Below are 18,509 nucleotides of genomic sequence, written 5' to 3' on the forward strand. Positions count from 1 at the left end.
TCGCTGTAAACGATGCAACGCTTTTTTACCTTGTTTTCGATTTTAACGAGAAGTAATTGTAAGTGAAATTTAATCAAGAACCAATGAAACTCTTATTTTCTCTCTGCTATTGTTTTCATTCATTGCGAACGCTGCATGGCTTTCAATAACTCTGTTTTTTTTTATGGCAATAATCTGATGAATTAATTTTAATGAAGAATGAATTGAAATTTTTAAATTTTATTTTCGTTTAAATGGTACGTGCTTTTTAATACCGTCCCTTTTTACCTGGTTTCGGGTTTAACGAGAGGTAATTGCAAATAAAATTTAATCGAGAACCGATGGAATTTGTATTTTCTCGCGGGTATTGTTTTCATTTATTGAATGATGTATAGCTTTCAACATTGTTTTTTATGGGGAATAAGCTGATGAATTAATGTCGAATTTTCTGTTTACGTGTTTGTTTTTTTGGGAGGAACAATACTGACGTATTAGCTTCAATCAAGAATGAAACTTTTGTTCCTACGATATTTCATTCCTTTCAATTTTTATGCAATCACCTGTCGATATTATCTTGCATTTTTATGAGAATGGTGAATTTGTTTGAATGTAAATTATACTTCAGATTTGTTGTCTAATTATTGAGTTATTAATGAAGTCATACTGTAATTAACTTTAATAAGATTTGTCATACTCTGATAATTAATTTTAAGATCACTTATATTATCAAAGCATAATTAATTTTATTGAGATATTAATGAATCTATAATGCAATTAATTTTAAGATCAAGTGTAATACTGAATTATGATCCAATTAATTTTATTACGATCACTTATCAAATCACAATGCAATTAATTTTATTGAAGCAAAATTTTATTAATGTATAATTAATATTATGAAGATCATGTTCACACATATCAAGTTTCTCATTAAATGATTTCAAAATTCAGTTTCATAATTCATCACCCTTTCATCGATGTGAAAACTTCCCATTCTCAATGAATATTCGCTTGTAATTAACAGTAATTAATAATTAATATACAACGATTTAAATTGGAAAATGTTTACGTTACAAATTTGATAATCTGTGTTATTCACACGAGTGACACTTCATTTACACCAAATGCCGTAATTAACTTTTAAAATGTTTCCGAAGTATACAGAAAGCAGTGCATGTATATAACACTAATTAAAAAATTCGTTGAAAAACGTGCGATGGTGGGCCATTTTGCACACGTGGCCGCTCAACTAGTTTTAATGCGGCCAACGAGCGACGTCTTAAGGGCTTGTCGGCTGTTTAAGTGTCATGAAAACCACCCTTACTCTCTGGTTGCCTTTCGCGTGTGTTCAGGCATGTGCTGTTGCGTCCAAATAAACTTGCGAACTCGTGTTTTCTTGTATTTCGTTACTAAAATATAGTCAAACTTCCCACTGTCAGTACTACACTTCCAAACGTTCGATGAATACTTTTAAATTAGGAATAAAAATTATACATATAATAAATAGGGGATGAAACTTTATATTAATTTAAAGTATGTTCAAAGTATATTCATTTGTGCAATTATTCTTCATTTCCATGAAAGTTATTTCAGTAAAGAATTCTTTATTTCTCTACTTTATATTAAGAAATCTAAGATGCGCCATTTTGATGAATTTCGTAAACGTTAGATCAAATACAAAATGGCTACGTATGAGTTCAATACGTTAAATTAAATATTTATTTCAAAGTTATTTCAGCAAAGACAATTTACTTTTTGTAATTTATATTAAGGAACCTCAGATGCGCCATTTCGACGAGTTTCGTAAAAGTTACATTAAGTACAAAATGGCTACGTACGAGTTCAACACGTTCGAGTTAAATATTTATTCAAAATGAGTGATTCATCCACTGAAGTTCTTGTAGCTTTGAAAAGATGAAAAGAAATAATTTTGAGTAATCCAAGAGTAATTAATGGTCTCCATTAATCTTTTTAAAATGGCAAACTAACATAAAATGCCTACATATGAATTCCACACATGCAAATTAAGTATTTATTCAAAATACTAGCCTACCAGAATCCTTATAGCTTCGAAAAGAGTTAAAGAAATAATTTTGAGTAATCAAACAGTAATTGGCCAACATCAATATGTATCAAATTAACATAAAATGTCCACATATGAATTCCACTCACGCAAATCAAGTATTTACCCAAAATACTAACCTACCAAAATCCTTATAGCTTCAAAAGGACTTAAAAAAATAATTTTAAGTAATCGAAAAGTAATTGGTAGTCTCTTAAGTTATCCTGAACGATTAACGACGTGGAAACGGGATTATTCGAGGATCGCGGCGAGTTGCATTCAGAGGGATGGTTGTAATAAGAGGAATTCGAATAGTAGACCGATCAAAGGTAATTCTAATTCGCAAATTACAAGCGACTACAGCCGCCAGGTACGAAAAGGTGTCGGTTTTAAAGCCACCGCCGGCTCCGCAGAATTAATCCATTAAACCCACGGGACGACGGGAACGAAATTAGACGGAATTAATTCAACAAATTACACCGCTCTCTCGTCGTTCAAGCGAATTGATTATCCGTAGATCTCGCCGACTTTTCCAGAACTGGAGAACTCTCGGAGAGCTGGCTCGCGAAAACGTGTAAATCTCGTTAACGTCTTGCTTTTATCCCTTCGTTCGATTATAAATTCTATTATTTTACCTACTCGAACTCCCTCGATTCGAATTTCACCGGATATCTGATTTACTCGCTTCCTAAAACAATTTTTATTTCAACGACTCTTGTAATTAATCGAATAATGTAACTCGTTTAAGCCACGTGATTTATTTTTTTGAAGTCTCTTTAGCTGCGGGTCTCTACAGACAGGTCTCTATAATATGTACTTTGCAAAGGAAAGAAATCATATGATACATATGTGATATCATAAATTACTTGATCTACAACCTGCATACGACATATGATGGACGTAAAAATATGTAATTAAACATAAGATGAATTTTTATGCATTTGTATTGAAGCATGCAGAGTAAATATTAATTATGAAATTTTTTAATTGTGAACAAAATAAATTATACTTCGTTTTGATATATCATAAACGCTTGATATGTTATAATCAGTCAAAAGTGTTCTATAAGCACAATTAATATATTAACTACTGTAAATCAATATATGAACTAAATTGTATTAACATAACTAATTTACACTAAAATTTAAAACAGTATAAAAGTTGTCACTTCAATGAGTTTTCAATTAGTTCAATGACACAATGGAAACATCGAACACCTTTGAGGAGTTCAATTGATGCAGTGCAGATCAGCCATAACACACAGCAAACATCTGTGATCGATGACTGTTTCTAACCCCGGGGAAACCGTCAGTAGTAGATGACTATAATTATTCTTAATAGACAATGAACCTTCAGTGATGGATGACATCGCTCTTAATACATAGAGAGCTGTCGACAGTAAGTGACGATTATAGTCAGTTGTGCAACATTGCGAATTCTCATTGATGGATAATTAATCCTGTTCCCGGAACCGTGAATCTCTATTGTGGAATAGGAAACTGATAGTGATATAGTCATCCGTAGAACAATGTAAATAGTGAATGTGTGGTACAGTTGTAATTATTGAAGGGCAGGTGTTTGTTATAGGTACAATTGTTCTTGAAACATCTGTTGGTAGATGACTGTAATCCAAAATTCCAGAATTCCAGGATTTAGAATTTCAATATTCTGGAATTCCAAGATTCCAGAATTCCAAGATTTCAGAATTCCAAGATTCCAGACTTCAAAGAATTCAGAATTCCAAGATTTCAGAATTTCAAGATTTCAGAATTCCAAGATTCCAGAATTCCAAGATTCCAGAATTCCAAGATTCCAGAATTCCAAGATTCCAGAATTCCAAGATTCCAGAATTCCAAGATTCCAGAATTCCAAGATTCCAGAATTCCAAGATTCCAGAATTCCAAGATTCCAGAATTCCAAGATTCCAGAATTCCAAGATTCCAGAATTCCAAAATTCCAGAATTCCAAGATTCCAGAATTCCAAGATTCCAGAACTCCTAGAATTTTAAGAATTCCGAGAATTCCAAGGATTCCAAGGATTCCAAGGATTACAAGAATTCCAAGAATGCCAAGAATTTCAAGAATTTCAAGAATTTCAAGAATTCTAAGAATTCCAAGAATGTCAAGAATTTCAAGAATTTCAAGAATTTCAAGAATTTCAAGAATTTCAAGAATTCCCAGAATTCCTTGATAAAATCTCAATGGAAAATAACTATAATAGCCCTTAGAACATAAGGAGCTATCGATAGCAGACTGCCATAGTCAGATCACTATGAGCTTAGACTAAACTTTCAACAGGAAACATCCACCCTTATAACACAACGATATAACACAAGATTCCAGTGACAAATGACTATAATACCTCTCAGAATCCAGCGAGTCAAATGTAGTCACCCTTAAAAGACAGTAAATTCTCAGAAACAAATGACTCACCCTTGCATCTAAAAGAGCTTTCAACGGTAAATAGACTAAAATGTCACCAGCCTCCATAACAGATTAATCTCACGAAACGACTATAGTCAGTTTCCAAGAATAAACGAGTCCCAGTAAAGTGTGTACTCAAACTGCATAATACGCGACGCGGCGTCACTGACTCACTCCGTAAATATAATATAAAATTCAATAATAAATGTATAAACTGTTCGAGGGTTGAATTTGGTAGGGAGTCTCGACGAGTTTAAGGGAAAAAGGAACGAGTGAGTTCCTTCCTGGAAATTAGTTATGCCTGATGAATAAAAGAAAGAGTCGGGTAATGAGCGAATTTGCAATTCACTGAGTCTCGAGGCTCGTTCTTAGACGAAGAACCGGAAAAGATCGTAATTATGAGATGAGCGACGTTGCAAATCAGCTTCCGTGGAAAACTTGATGGAAAACTTTCGTTTGTCGCGATAAATGAGATTCGAACGGGTTCGAATCGGAAGAATGCTTTTCGATCACTTACGTAGAAAAACCACTCGGATTATGCTACTTTTAAAACCGCGGTTTCATCGTCCTCTTTTCAAACATTTTCATTTTGCACTTTTTCATATACAATGTACTATATCAAATGTTCATATATAATGTTCATGTACAATGTTCATATATAGTGTTCATATATAATGTTCATATACAATGTACTATATAAAATGTTCATATATAAGGTTCATATACAATGTTCATATACAATGTTCATATACAATGTACTATATGAAATGTTCATATATAAGGTTCGTATGCAATGTTCATATATAATGTTCATATGCAATATTCACGTACAATGTTCATATGTAATGTTCACGTACAATGTTCATATACAATGTACTATATGAAATGTTCATATATAAGGTTCGAATGCAATGTTCATATATAATGTTCATGTGCAATGTTCACGTACAATGTTCATATACAATGTACTATATAAAATGTTCATATATAAGGCTCATATACAATGTTCATATACAATGTATTATATGAAATGTTCATATATATGGTTCATATGCAATGTTCATATTCAATGTATTATATGAAATGTTCATATATATGGTTCATATATAATGTTCATATGCAATGTTCACGTAAAATGTTCATATACAATGTTCATATACAATGTATTATATGAAATGTTCATATATATGGTTCATATGCAATGTTCATATATAATGTTCATATGCAATGTTCACGTACAATGTTCATATACAATGTACTATATAAAATGTTCATATATAAGGTTCATATATAAGGTTCATATACAATGTTCACATATAAGGTTCATATGCAATGTTCATATGTAATGTTCATATACAATATTCAATAAACAGTGTTCAATATACAATGTAATTTCCTGATTATTCAAAATACTAAATTTACAGAAACGAGCTCGGAAACTGAAGTCGACGACAAAAAAAAAGAATGACCGGAGAAGCAGTTATTGGTTAATGTATCGGAAAGAATAGAACGAAATACAGAGAGTTGAAATTATATCGAACCCCTTCGATTGTAGAAACGCGTGAAAAGTGCATTCTGTGAGTCGTTGAGTTGGAAAAAAAGTGACCTGTTTCGTGAATCGGTCGTACATCGACCGGTTAAACGATTCATGGTGAAACGATTTCGTCGTAGTTGTTTAAACCCGACTACCATTCGACATAGTACTTTTTTCTTCTTTTTTTTTGTAACACGTAGAATAGAAAAGCTTCCTAGAGTACATGTACTCGCGTCCGGTATCGATTTTTTGCCAGCAACAACGTTGAACTCTGTTCATCAAATTTAAGATATTTTGATATATTTTTTTCGAGATGAATTCTGTCTATTTTTGAGGAGAGAAAGATGAGCTGTTAACGACGGAATTATGTGGATACGAAAATAATATTGACACTATTTTTATAAAATTTAATGAATACAAAATTAATATGAAAAAAATATAATAAAGAACAGTCAAGTTATAATAAATTGTAATTAAGAATAATCAAATAGTAAGAAGTCATAATGAAAATTAATGAAATTATAAGAAAAATTGTGATAAGAAAAGTTTGAATAAAATCGTAATAAACGAAGAATTATTGATTATTTATAATTGATAGAACTGTTATATGTATTGCAGTAGAAAATACAATCGATAGTTGGAACAATCGATGCAGAACAGCAGCTACATAGCAAACGAGAGAGACCACGTGTTACCAATGACCACTTTTCCAATTTACATGGTTTTATGTTACATTAGATAGCACATAGGCAGGGTGACGGTTGCAAACATGGCGTTTCACTCGCAATTTCAAGGAACATGATCTCGTTCACGTACCAACGGTGTTACACGAATGAAATCGCGTCTCTTTTATCCGTGGTGCAAACGATTCACTCGGAACAAAGGACGATCACGAACAAACTTCCTGCCTGCGAAAACAGAACGGATCATTTGCACTCTAATCGGGATGAAATAAAGAGAAATCGATCGTGTCTTCTCACGAATGCCATATCGGTGAAAACGAATAGCGAAGGGACGTGAAGGTCTTACAATCTTTAGTCGAATTACAGTTTCTCTTTCTTTGGGGTTATTTCTGTTTCGTTACGTAATGATGTTAAATGTTCACTAATTGCTGATTAGCAAAATATGAGGTTATATTCTAAATTTCCAAATTAACAAATTCCAGAATTCCAAAAGTCCAGAATCCCAGAATTCCAAGAATTCAAAAATTCCAAGATTCCAAGATTCCAAGATTCCAGGATCCCTAGAATTCCAAGGATTCCAAGAATTCCAAGAATTCCGAGAATTCCAAGGATTCCAAGAATTCCAAGGATTCCAGAATTCCAAGGATTACAGAATTCCAAGGGTTTCAAGAATTTCAAGGATTCCAAGGATTCCAAGAATTCTAGAATTTCAGGGATTTCAGAATTCCAAGGATTCCAGAATTCCAACGGTTCCAGAATTCCAATGATTCCAGAATTCCAACGATTCCAGAATTCCAAGGATTCCAGAATTCCAAGGATTCCACAATTCCAAGGACTCCACAATTCCAAGGACTCCACAATTCCAAGGATTCCACAATTCCAAGAATTCCAACAACTCCAGAATTCCCAGAACTTCAGAATTCCAGAATTCCAACGACTCCAGAATTCCCAGAACTCCAGAATCCCAGAATTCCAAGAACTCTAAGAATTTCAAAATTCCCAGAATTCCAAGAATTCGAAAATTGTAGAATTCCAGAATTCCACATTTCCAAAACTCCAGATCTGCAAAATTAAAAAATTCCATAATTCCAAGTATTCCACAATTCCAAGAATTCCTAAAATTCCAGAATTGCTAAAAATAACAATTTCAGTATTTAAGAATTCTAGCATTCCAAAACTCCAATTCCCGAATTCAAAAATTCCCAACTTCTCAAATTTCTTATTTCCAAAATGACCAACTTTCCCAAATACCTAAAATGCCCCAGAAACAGAAAATCTGATACTTAAAACATTTGCAATCTGCGCCCCATTTCTGAGACACCGATAATCCCAATAAAAAGCAATAAGCAATCGTTCCGAGATTAATTAAAAGAAAGTTCCGTGTAGAAGTACGGTGTAAATTCTCCGTAGCAATTTGCAAACACACACGCTTGTTATCACGCTGATTATATTGTTCGTGAAATGAGTTCGATCGAGTTGCACCCGGAGTTATTGGGACGAGTATCGGGAAGCTTTAGAAGTTCTCGAAAAGAATGGGAACGAACCGATAAAGGAGGATGCAAAAGGAAGATAAAAAGACTGCAATATCCTTCGTATTGCGAATGGTAAATTATGTACACAGAATTTAGTCCCTTGAAAACTGAAGCAGTAAGCAGGAGAAGGAAAATTGAGGGAATATTGAAAATCAAAGATAAGAGATCGAGCGATTTCTGAAATATTAAAGTTAAAGATATATGGAGCATTTTACTGACATTTTTATAGAAATCTAATTCCAGCGGTATATTTGAACGGAAATAAAAATTTCATACATTTAATAATTTTTGGGTTAAAGTAGTTCTGAACGAAACTGTTTATTTTGCGGTCATTGAATCAAATTCATGAATATAGAACACGAATTGTGTCATTAATAATATATTAACAGCACACCATTAAATCCGCCATATATTCGCGAGAATTATCGTTAAATAATGTACATTGATCACAATGGTAATATGTAATTAAATTTATGCATGCGATAAATTTAAATAAGTGCGTATTATATAAAGAAAAACTTATGACATGTAGAGTTTATCATTATTTACATTGTGAAGGAACATTCGATTAACAAACTTAATTTCTTAAATTAAGAAATGGCTCGAGTCTTAATTAATAATAAATTTCTGCGTCGACTACAATTATGTTCACATCAGTTATTATATTAGAAATTCCTTTCTAAATATCGCACCTGTTGTACCATTTAATTGCATTGTGATTATAGCAGCATTGAGAATTCTACATTGGTTAGATAAATGAAATTCGTAGCGTTCATCGATGACGTCAGTATCAATTAACGTGTTAATTCAGAATGAAAAATCAATACGAATAAAGTACAAAATATAATATTATTCAGTAAGACTTGATATTATATACTCTTTCGAATCACTTTACATGATATCAAATATTACAGTGTTAATCAAATTAATTAAAAGCAGCCATTAATAACTATTAATAAATCAATAAAGATGTGAATCCAACATGAAAAATCAATATCTGTAAATAAACAAGACATATCGCGCCATTAAACATAGCTTGATACTCTCTCTGGAACGTTTACAACCCCCATAATACAACAGTTAATCAAATTAATTAAACTTGCAGCCATTAATAACATCAATAAAGATGTGAATTCAAAATGAAAAATATCTGTAAATAAAGAACAAGACATATCGTGCTATTAAACATAGATATTCTCTTTGGAACGTTTACAACCCCCATAATACAACAGTTAATCAAATTAATTAAACTTGCAGCCATTAATAACATCAATAAAGATGTGAATTCAAAATGAATACTAAATATCTGTAAGCAAATTACAAGATATAGTGTTCCCTCGAAAATTTATCTACCCTCATAATACAACAGTTGAAGATAAAAATAAGAAGACTTCCTGTAAAGATAAAGGTGTGCAAATGAAAAATCGATACACGAAATAAGGTATAAAAGCATATCCCTTTAGAGAAAATTTGATATTGTAGTTTCTTCGGAGGTTACCCCTTTACAATCTTCGTAACGCAACAATTAGGAAATCTAATTTTCTGGACGCCACCCCACGGAACAGAGTGGTGTCAAGGTGCACTAGACTGTGCCAACTTTCGAGCGTACAACGAACGGTAGCGTAAAGGGCAGGTGGGTTCGCGAATAAGGGTGTGGAGTGCGAAAAATAAAACAGAAAAAATAAAAAGAGGGTCGTCACTGAGTGCCACTCACCACCCACGCAATGCAACCCCCACGCGTCGCGACGCCAATCCACGCAACCCAGTTTTCTATAATCACACAAATCTATCTTCACAATTAATTCTTTGACGACAATGCACAATTCAGGTTTTATTCGACTCGAATCACTATGAGCAATATTATCTTCATCGAGTAGTAATGAATTAATATTTGAAATTATAAAATCAATATAAAAATTTCATATAATATAAGAATTTTGTAAGATGCATTTGTTCTTATCTTTCAATAGTAGCATTGCTGGCTTCTTTCAATAGCAATCAATTAATTTTAGGAATATTATAAGCTTCACCTATAGGGATCGGCACCACTGTCTTCTTCAAATAATAAATAAAGTTTGGAGGAACAAAATCAATATTAAATAAGTGCTTCACATATTGAATTCGTTCTCACCCCCAATGAGTTATACTGTCTTCTTCAAATAATAAATAATCTTTGATAGAACGAAATGAATATAAAATTAGTGCTTCACATATTGAATATGTTTTCACCCCCAATGAGTTCTACTGTCTTCTTCAAATAATAAATAATCTTTGAAGCAACAAAATCAATGCAAAATTAGTACTTCACATAATGAATTTGTTTTCACCCCAAATGTGTACTACTATCTTCTGCAAATATTTTCATCATTGAAATAACAAAAACTATATAAAACTGAGAACCTGACATATTAACCCTCTTCTCACCCCCACTTACCACCACCACTATCTTCTAACAATAAACTTATCTATAAAATAAACTAAAATCTCTAAACTAACAGAAACTGTATAAAATTTAACTCTCACACAATAAATTTATTTTAACCTCCCTATAACCACTAAACCTTCATCTTGAAACAACAATCAAACTCCGTCGAATTTCGCAACGATTTCCTGTTTCAGTGTCCTCTTACACGAGACGCGTTTTTATTTTGTCATTTTACATGAAAACTTTGATATTAACGTTCCATGGGAACCGCGCTTCAAAGTTTCACCCTGGTACGAAATTTTAAAAGCATTTTATCTGCATCACTTTTTCTCTCGACTCGACGAAAAAATCGCCCGCGGTGATGTTTCGCGTTGTATCTCAAACGATAGTCATGCTCGATCACGAAATATCGTCAAGATTTTATTACAACCGGTGACAAACGCGAAAAATAGAATCACGTATAAAAAGCGGGTGATGCGTGCGAAATTGGAAAAAAACGCAAATTCATTATCCTGACTTAATTAAAACGCGGCCACGAATTTTAATATCGTTCCGCCCATTGGCGTAACTTCCATTTTTGCCCGGGGTCAGCCGGCCAAAATATTTGTCTCAATTTTTTGAAATTTTAAATTGGAGATTTTGGGATGGTGGAATTTTGAGATGGTGGAATTTTGGGATGATGGAATTTTGAGATGGTGGAATTTTGGGATGGTGGAATTTTGGAATTTGCGAATTTGGGAATTTGGGGATTTGGGAATTTGGGAATTTGGGAATTTGGGAATTTGGGAATTTGGGAATTTTAGAATTTGGAAATTTTGGAATTTGGAAATTTGGGAATTGCGAATTTGAGAATTTAGAAATTTGGGAATTTGGGAATTTGGGAAATTGGGAATTTGGGAATTTGGGAATTTGGGAATTTGGGAATTTGGGAATTTGGGAATTTGGGAATTTGGGAATTTGGGAATTTTAGAATTTGGAAATTTTGGAATTTGGAAATTTGGGAATTGCGAATTTGAGAATTTAGAAATTTGGGAATTTGGGAATTTGGGAATTTGGGAATTTGGGAATTTGGGAATTTGGGAATTTGGAAATTTTGGAATTTGGGAATTTGGGAATTTGGGAATTTGGGAATTTGGGAATTCGGGAATTTTGGAATTTGGTAATTTTGGAATTTGATAATTTTGAAATTTGGTAATTTTGGAATGTGGAAATTTTGCAATTTTGCAATTTTGGAATTTGGAAATTTTTGAATTTTGCAATTTTGGAATTTGGAAATTTAAAAATTCAGAAGTTCAAAAATTTTAAAATGCAAAAATTCAAAAACTCCAAAATTTAATAACTATAAATCCAAAAAAAGTCCAAAGTATATCAAAACCGTAAATCGAGAAAGTAGGAGTAAAGTTACGCCACTGGCAGCGATATTGGCCTCCGCTGGATGCAAATTAAAATCTCACTTCTTTCATAGCCGTTCGTATGATACAGTCGGAAAATTACGAATAAAGGAACGCGAAAATGTTTCTTTATCGATTCTCGCGTCGATATAGGTCCGTGTTTCCGTTGCAATAATGGTGAAGAACCGTGTATCCGATGTTGGTCGGAACACTATATCGGACAAGGGGAAAGAATTTCGCGAAAGATAGCGAAGCAGAAATCGGAAACAAAGCCAATATTAAAGCCACGGGCACTTTAAAGTCTTCCTACTACACGAAGATTCGCTATACAACCTCGTACACGTAAATGGTACACGTGTTTTAATATCCTCCAGTGTCTTCGATCTCTTTCATTGCAAATTTTCATTATTTTACCCACGGGAATTCAATTATTGATCATCTGATTTGTCTCACTTTTTATTCCACAAATATTTTAATTATTTTTGAACTTACTTGTTCAAAGGATTGTATAATAGTTATGTTACTATAAATTAATCTTTACTTAATTTTTATTTTTTGTTGTATATATTTCTTATTGAAAGATGATGAAGGTTATTGTTGAAGAAGTTGAATTGATGAGTATTCAAATTGAAGTTAATATAAGGTTCACATTGTGATTATAATTGAAAAAATTTAAATGGATATTGTACTATTAGTTAATCAATGTTGAAGGATAAATATTATACTATTTATTCAAGTAGTTTATAATAAATCGAAAGCTGAAATAAGGGATGAATTTATATGTACTAATTACTGTTAACATGTGTCTGACTACACATGGTTTTTTTCACTGTGACAGTCTCACCAATGTAACTTATGTTCGATTATTATACAGGGTGTCTCACAACTAGTGTAGGACCCTGAAATAGAAGATAGCTGACGTGATTTTGAATAAGATTTCCCTTTGCAAAAATGGAATTTAAAGCTTTGTTTTTGAATTATTAAGGAAAAGCACGGACCAATCAGAGCGCGAGGATTATGCATGCGCAGACGCGAGAACGACAGCTTTGGATAACGCGTAGTTTTCCAACGCGTGGTAATCCAATGCGTAGTAATGCAACGCGTAGTAATGTAACGCATGGTAATCTTATGCGTAGTAATCCAACGCGTAGTAATACAGTGTGTGGATATTCAACGCGTAGTAATCCAACGCGTGCATATTCAACGTGTAGTAACCCAACGCGTAATAATGCAACGCGTAATAATGCAACGCGTAATAATTCTACGCGTAGGAATCCAGCGTGTGGATATCTAACGCGTAGTAATCCAGCGCGTGGAGATTCAACGCGTAATAGTCCAACGCGTAGTAATGCGACGCGTAGTAATGCAATGCATGGTAATTCTACGCATAGAAACCTAACGCGTAGTTAACTAACGCGTAGTAGTCCAACGAGTAATAATCCAGCGCGTGGTAACCCAGCGTGTGGATATCCAACGCGTAGTAATCCAGCGGGTGGATATTCAACGCGTAGTAATCCAACGCGTAGTAATGCAACGCGTGGTAATTCTACGCGTGGTAATCTAACGCGTAGTTAACTAACGCGTAGTAATCCAACGCGTGGTAATCTAACGCGTAGTTAACTAACGCGTAGGAATCTAACGCGTAGGAATCTAACGCGTGGTAATCTAACGCGCAGTTAACTAACGCGTAGAATTCCACCGCATGGTAATCTAACGCGTAGTTAACTAACGCGTAGAATTCCACCGCATGGTAATCTAACGCGTAGTTAAGTAACGCGTAGTAGTCCAACGCGTAATAATCCAGCACCCTGTATAATTTCCCATATTATTAATAATTCGTATAACATTCTATTCACGTAACATCAATAATAAACCTTCTTCTTCATTATAACTTTCATTTCAACCAAATCAATGAACCCACAGATTGACAGCACATGAATAGAAACGCGTTAACAAAGCTATCAATCATTAATCATTATAACGAAATTATAAAATAACAATTCTCTATTTACGTGTCGCGCGTCCAACAACAATATCCAGTTCCGTAAACTGTAAATAACAGTGGAAGGCAAACGCGAGTCACGTTCGGACTGTAATCAACACGAACCACCCTCGTATTACGCGGCAAAAGGATTAAACAACATTATAATTACAAGTGAAACTGAATTTCGTCGTTGAGATAGAACCTGTAGCATCCTCTAATCGCTTCAACCGGGACACTTTTATCGTGTTATGGTAATTAACGGTTTACTAACCTCGTTACGGGTATTTGAAGACGGCAATAATCGAAAGAAAACACTGTTGAGGAACGTTGCTCGTCGATTCGTAAGTATCGGATTGAAGAATTAAAAGTATGTCAGATACACGCAAGAACGATAATACGATTTCTTGCCTGATCGAAATCGATGTGTTTTACACGGCATACGATCGTGAAGCGTTTTACTGGGTTTTCACGGTGCATATACTTTATATTGAGGGGTTAGGTCATGTGAAATTACGTCATGTAGGGTTTACATGAAAAATACAGATACTTGAATTGTTATGTCCTAAAATAAATTTTTAAATGTTAGAGTCTTATATAATTATATTCTTAAATTCTTGAGTATCTAAATTATCAAATGACCAATATGACGTTTTTAATAAAAATTATATTTTAATTTTATGTTTGAAGTTTGATTTCAATGTACTTTTAAAAATTCCTACATTCCCAAACTACTAAATGTCCAAATCATTTTTACGATTGAATAACTAAATTAAGTAATTCGAATTAAAAATCAATAACTAACTGAATAACTAAATTCAGTAACTAAATTACTGAATTACTAATAGCTGAACTAAATTACTTCAGTAGCTAAATTACTGAAACACCAAATTAATGAAATGAACTGATCAAACTCTAAAACACCACATACCCAAACTCTCAAATTTCCAGATTCTCAACTTCTCAAATTCCTAAATTTTTGTATTTCTGAATACCCTCGAACTTCTATGTCCACAAGTCTTCATGTTCACAAATCTCTATGACCTCAAATCTCTACATCCCCAATCCTCCATGTCCCTAAATCTCTGCGTCTCCAAATCTCTACAACCCTAAACCTCCATGTCTCTAAATCTCTATGACCTCAAATCTCTACATCCCCAAAATTCCAAGTCTCCAAATTTCTACACCCCTAAATCTCTACATCCCCCAAATTCCATGTCTCCAAATCTCTACGCCTCCAAATCTCTATTCCCCCCAATTTCTACCCTTTCAAAATTCCATGTCTCCAAATTTCTACTCCCCCAAATCTCTGCGTCCCCGAATCTCCATGTCCCCAAATCTCTAATTCCCCCAATTTCTATGCTTCTAAAATTCCATGTCCCCAAATTTCTACACCCCCAATTCCCTACGCCCCCAAATACTTGCGTTCCCAAATCCCAAAATTCCCAAATCCTAAAATTCCCAAATCCCAAAATTCCCAAATCCCTAAATTCCCAAATCCCTAAATTCCCAAATCCCTAAATTCCCAAATCCCTAAATTCCCAAATCCATAAATTCTCAAATCCCTAAATTTCCAAATCCCCAAATCCTCAAATCGCCAAATCTCCAAATCCCCAAATCCCCAAATCCCCAAATCCCCAAATCCCCAAATCCCCAAATCCCCAAATCCCCAAATCCCCAAATCCCCAAATTCCAAAATTCCCAAATCTCCCTAAATTCCTCAAATTTCTAAACCCTTGTCCCCCAAATCCCCAAATCCCCAAATCCCCAAATTCCAAAATTCCCAAATCTCCCTAAATTCCTCAAATTTCTAAACCCTTGTCCCCCAAATCCCCAAATCCCTAAATCCCCAAAATTCCCAAAATCCACAATCCCACAATTTCCCAAATTTGCAAAGTTGTAAAAGCTACGTAACCCAACACGTTCCGTGCAAATCGTCGAAGTAGAAGCGTTTCGCAGATGCGAATCTGATTTAGCTCTCGTCCAACTGGATGATCGGACAAAATCGTGTTCAGTGATTTCTCCTGATTCGAGAGAAACGAGGGAAGGAAATTGTCAAGGACCGAGAAAAAGATCTCTCATTTTCTGCGTGAAGTTCTGTAATCACGATGAACTTCAACCTTTGTGAAGAAATAGAAGGTGGAACCCGTTTCCGAGATTTATTCTGCGAGAAGATAAATATTTTTTCGATAAAACTTTTTGTATTTCTGCAATCAGATTGATTTCAGTTTTTGTGGAAAACATAGGAAATGGAGTTTCTATTTGTTTTCCGGTGTGATGAATGTTTTGATTAAATTGTTAAAAGATTCAAAAATATTGTAGCTTGAAATCCGACAAAATATTTTAGAAGAACCATTATAATTCAAAAAATATTTATACTAGACTTGAATTAAATTTATATTAGAAGATTTTAGATTACAGAACTAATATACATCTTGAATAAATATAGGTTAAATTAAGTCCAAAGAGAGTTCTAAAATATTATCGTAAAACTTTCACAAACATTTTGCACCGAAAATCTAATTAAAAGATTACAATCAACGGTAAAAATAAGTATTATGGAAATATGTAACTGGACGAAGTTTAGATTAGATCTAAGTTAGATTTTGGCTAAATCTAAGGTGCAGATAAAGCTAAGTTAGGTGTAAGTTAATGGTGTAGAATGTTATCACAAGACCTGTAGAAATATTTTACACCCAACATTCGATTCAAAAGTTTCAGGAACAAGAACAACCATTACAGTGCCAGAAATATGTAGATTAGATCTGGTTGGAGTTTGCTTAGATCTAGGTTAGATCTAAGTTGGACCTATAATTTAAGATCTATCTCTGTGACTTTAATTTTGATATTATTTTTTAATCTGTCAAGGTAGAAGATAAGGTTACTTAAATATTCCTTACTCCTTAATTAATGTAAAAGAATTAATATTAACGAACAAAATGAAATATTGTGTATTTTGTATTGTCAGATAATTGTACAGACTGCATAGCTACAACAAAAAGTGACTACTAAAAAATTACCATTACTGACTTATATCAGTTTTACATTAACACATTGACTGTCACACTGAAACAATTGAAAATTGCATCAAGTAGCGTTTTAATTTTTAATAAATTTTACCAAATATTTCCACAATATCTTATTACTTTTATTTTCCATAGATTCATGTAATTAATGCGAGAATTTTTTATGACGAAAGTGAACCAATTTTTAATAATACTCATGTTAGATCAGCTTAGTAACTTAAGTGTCACTCATATGTGGATGACGCGTCAGTCAACGTGTTGAAGATTTAAAAATAAAATAACTAATTTTACGAAATAAAGAAGTCCTGAAAATAAAGAATAGTTCGATCAGAAGCAGCGATTCACCGAAGAATTCACGGTCGAATAAGATCCGACAATCCTCGAGAAGGAAAAAGGTCGACCTTGAAGACGACACGTCCCGAGCAAAGAGAAGACGTTTTCTAGGAGCTCTTCCGAGCGCGAAAAGCCGTTCCGTTAAAGAAGGGAAAAATTCGCCACAATTCAACACAATACCTAGCCGAAGGTTTCGCGTTACATTTAGCAAATCTCCGGCGTGGCCTTGACCCGGGTCTTCGGCCAAAGAGGAACGCTTAAATTCCAGGTCATCGTGTTCGCTGATTCCTCGAGTCGTGTCTCGATCGCTCGAGCAATTAACTCCCGCAAATTAATTCAGCCGGAATCTTCTCCGAGTAATACATCCCCTCCGAGACCTCTATATAGAGTACTTACCGAACAAGAAGAGTATGGCAAGAAACTTCTGAGCCTTGACCCACCCTCGGAGGCACCGGAATTCTTTGCACCATGGAACAGTTTTTGCGAGAAGAAAAACAATCACTGAACTGTATTTCTACCCGGTGAACATCTGGTGCCTTGGACGAGCACAGGTGGTTAAAATGTGTCCTTCGCAAGGTCGTTCGCGGGAACACGATCACAGAGTACACTGTCGAGTCACAGGATCACTGGATCACGATGGATCACGGCCAACTTCCGGCGGAAACATCGCGACGCGGAGTGCCTCTTCTTCTTCGGAAAAGAAAGAAGAGCTCGATCGACTGGCCGGGCCGAAAGCCGTCGCGCGACTGAAACCGCTCTCTCTGCCCACAGCATCCCGATCCTTCCCACACCCCCATACCACCCCCACCATCACCTACCCTCTTTCAACCTCTTCCACCCTGCACGCGCGATTCCCTCTTATTTTACCCAGGTCGTATTCAACGCTACGCGGGATTACCAGCGAGACGTAGGGTCGCTCCAGGGATGAAGAGGGCGAACCGGGATACGCTCTTCCCGATCGCGGTTTCGAAACTGTGGATTGCTTCGACGATCGATAATGGGATTAGGTAATTTTGATCCGGTTCGATCGAACGGCTGAGGGATCAAACTTTGGGAATATCGACTAATGCGAACTTCACGAAAATGGGGTGCCTAGCTTCAGAATTACAGTAGTTTAAGGTTTAATTGTCGTGGGGAAT

General features: G+C 34.5%; 1 protein-coding gene across 2 annotated transcripts in view; it reads right to left on the minus strand.

Annotated features, from left to right (window-relative positions):
* Positions 1 to 18,509, minus strand: part of LOC100875210 (monocarboxylate transporter 10) — a 137,726-nt gene that overhangs the window by 116,707 nt on the left and 2,510 nt on the right. Inside the window, exon 1 of one of the 2 annotated variants that reach the window (XM_076530499.1) lies at positions 17,767 to 18,104. The exons of the other annotated variant lie outside the window; for it this stretch is intronic. The gene's annotated coding sequence lies outside the window, so the exon portion shown is untranslated. Of the gene's footprint in view, positions 1 to 17,766; positions 18,105 to 18,509 lie in introns of those variants that run through there. 2 annotated transcript variants of the gene reach the window in all.

The sequence above is a fragment of the Megachile rotundata genome, chromosome 4 (genome assembly GCF_050947335.1).
Source record: "Megachile rotundata isolate GNS110a chromosome 4, iyMegRotu1, whole genome shotgun sequence".
Classification (NCBI taxonomy): Eukaryota; Metazoa; Arthropoda; class Insecta; order Hymenoptera; family Megachilidae; genus Megachile; species Megachile rotundata.